Genomic DNA, 3,276 nt, shown 5'->3' with positions numbered 1-3,276 from the left:
CTGAAGTCTGGATCTTTTTTTTGTTCTAGTACCTCCTGTGGATTTCCCTTTTTAGTTTCCATTGTTTTTATCATTCTTCTGTGGCTAATTCTTCTTGTTAGACCCATGTTTTGCACACTTAAGCAGGATTGAACCAAGAAAAAAAGGACTTGTAGCATTCAACAAGCTGTGCTAAATAATCCTCCTGTCTCTAACTGCCATCCTCTAGTATTGGGACCATCTTAGGAAAAGTTTGTTGAGAGCCTTTCAATTTATACTTTGTCCATTTCCAAGTATAATCTCTCTTCTCACTAAGTGCATGCTATGTGGCTAGGAAACCTGCAAATCAGGGCAAACAGCCTTCTGCAAGGGAAAAAAACTGCTGTTTTTTTCCCCTCCTCTTTATTAATTGTACAAGAGTTCCTGTGTATAAATCAGCATTTCTCGAGGAAATCCCAAGAAGAAATTTGGAGGAATGTTGGAGAAAAGATTAGAGGAGTTCACCTGTGGGAGGTAGTTTGCATATTAATGCATTTTTCTCTTTGTAGCTTGTTTGTCTGACTATTTATTTTATCATTTTCCATCTTAAGGAGAACGAGTTACACTCAAGTTTATAGGAGAGTAGGCTAAGCTGCAGAGAGGGGTCTGGTTCTCAATTTTTTCATGCTACTGCCCCATTTTCTAATGGCAACAGAGCAATTACAGCTTCTCTGTAGTTCCTGTACCTGCCCTGTGCTCCTGAAGACTGTTCCTCAAGTCAGCCCTCGCAGTTACACAATCTGGCATGCAAATCCATGATATAATTCTGTTTGGTCTCCATCAGTAATCTGGTGTGTGATTTTCAATAAGTTATTACACCATTCAGTGGCTGTTTGTGCTCTTGGCAATTGTTTTGTTAACAGTCACCATGCTATGCTACTTAAGCTAATTGGTTTTTACACTCCCACTAAAGTCTCTCTTACTTCAGTGAATTGGCCTGGCTCACAGGAAAGAGTAAAGACATTTCTTCAATATATTTGTCATTTTCTCTGTAAATGGAGCCCTGTACTTGAGAAGATACTTCAGAATGGTAAGAGCACAGACTGAAGCAGTAGCTGAATGTGAGAAAAAGAACTTATCACTGTGTTCATGTGAAGTTCACTCTTCACACGATGTAGTTTACTACTGCTTATCTTCAAAAGCTTTAATACAAAGGTAGGTTCAGCCTTTTTCAAATCTGGAACCTTGGCTGACCTTCCAGAGATCATTTATGTGCATTCAGTTCATGAAATGATTCATTTAGTATACCCACAATCTGCTGAGTAATGCTTTTGGGTATCATTTTGGACTGCAGATATGAGGATGTGGAACTGATACAGTGAGAGCCTTGACAAAAATGCCTCCCATTTTTGAGAGTCTTGCAGAGAATGATTGGTTTTGGTTTGTGGTCTTCAGATAGAAAGCAGAATTAAGTTTATTTCCACTGTGTATAAATATAGGGATTCCATGATAATTAATTTTTAGACACTTTTTCTACCTTGCTCTTTCAAACCTTGGATTCTTGTTGATATGGTCACACTAGCAGCTGTGGAGAGGAGGCTGTTCTAAACCTCTGAGCTCTTTTTTTCAGAAGTTAGGATGAGAAAACAAGATACATTATATGAAATAAGTTCCTTTGCCTCTGTAGTGTGAGGCAGAAATGGAATTCATGAAAACCAAACTGTTGTTAGTTGCAAGGACCTGTAGGAATCTATGTCAATCTTTGTAGAAGTGCCATCTACAGCCTATCTTAGGCAAACTGTTTCCTGATAATTAAGGTCAGTAAATAAGTCTTTTATTTTCCTCTGAAATACACAGCAGGGAAGGTTGCAGCTAATGGGAATTTTGGATGCTCAGCAGCTTCCAGGGTTAATTTTTTCTCTGCTGGATTTAAAGCTAACATTTCACAGTCCTGTAGGACAAACTGAAGAATGTGTTTTGAGAGAAATGCCTGAACTGTCAGAGCACAGGACTGTTTATAAGAGTATAGGTTCTCAAACAATAGTGCCATTTTTCTTTCATTCCTATAAACAATCACAATTAATTATAGCTTCTTAGACTTTGATGTTTTTTATTATTGACAATTACCAAAGGGGAGTTTACCTAAGATATATTTTTGCTAATGAACAGAATGCCAGACCTCAATTTCAGCTCCTGAGAAAATAACCACTGCAAGATCAGTCAAACCCACTGCTTTTTGTGAACTGTACTGCTTATTCTGCTAAGTATAACTTCAGGGTAACATTTTACTACCAAAAGTCAGACTAGTCAGCTGTAAAGGAATAATGATTTCCTAGTACCGAGCAGAGAATAAGACTTTCAGTTATCCTGAGAGTCCACAAATGTGCCTGGCACCTGTGTCTGTTGTTCTAAACATCCTGGTTTTTTCTGACCTCTTGTGGCTCAGAGGATCCCAGGCTCAGGGATTTGTTTGGGGAAGCTTCCTCATTAAGAGCTGTGAAGATCTATAATCAGTGTGTGCCACATCTTTGTGACCACTTATTTTGTTTGGCTTTATTCTGAAGTAAGAGGAACAAATACAGGGAGAGCAGACCCAAGCTCTGATGAACTTTGAACTTATTTGAATATGAAGCTGATTACCTACAATAGAGAGAACCAACACCACAGTCTAAACCCCCTGAAATTCAGCACATTAAGCTCCTGTGGTTCACATGCATCCTTATATATATTCATGTGAGAAATGGAAGCAGCTTCAAGGTGTCTCCTTCCCAGAAATATGGGGCTGTTTCTCCATTGAGTAATGCTGAGCTGAGAGATGACACAGAGGATGTCCCAGCTCCTGGACCCCTGGGTTTTTCCCAGGTGTCAGGTCACTCCTCCACACAGATAATTGCTTACCATCATCATCTAAAAGAACTACATCTTCCATGACAAGATTTACAGGTACAACAACTTAAAAAAAAAAAAAAAAAGTATTCACAAACAGTGAGGTAAATATGCAGGTTTATTGCAGCCAAGCCACTCCTTTCTGTGCTCATTCCTTCTCAGACATCTGCTCATGGATTTTAAAACCCTGAGCACCTTTGGCAGGGGGATTGAACTCTGAAATCTGCAGCACCTGTAGCAGAGGAGCAATATTTGGGAAGAAAGAATTGTCTGAGGAAAAGCAGCAGCTGCAGTTTATGTCCCATGGGAGACAAGTGAATCTGAAGTTATATATTATAAAAGACGTAGGGGATGACAGCAGTTTATCATTAACCTGAACTCTGCAAGAAGCATATAAGGAGAGAAAGAAGAAAGCCAAGAGAAGCAGCCAGG

The sequence above is a fragment of the Calypte anna genome, chromosome 15 (genome assembly GCF_003957555.1).
Source record: "Calypte anna isolate BGI_N300 chromosome 15, bCalAnn1_v1.p, whole genome shotgun sequence".
NCBI classification, from domain to species: Eukaryota; Metazoa; Chordata; class Aves; order Apodiformes; family Trochilidae; genus Calypte; species Calypte anna.
This window is presented reverse-complemented; position numbering follows the sequence as displayed.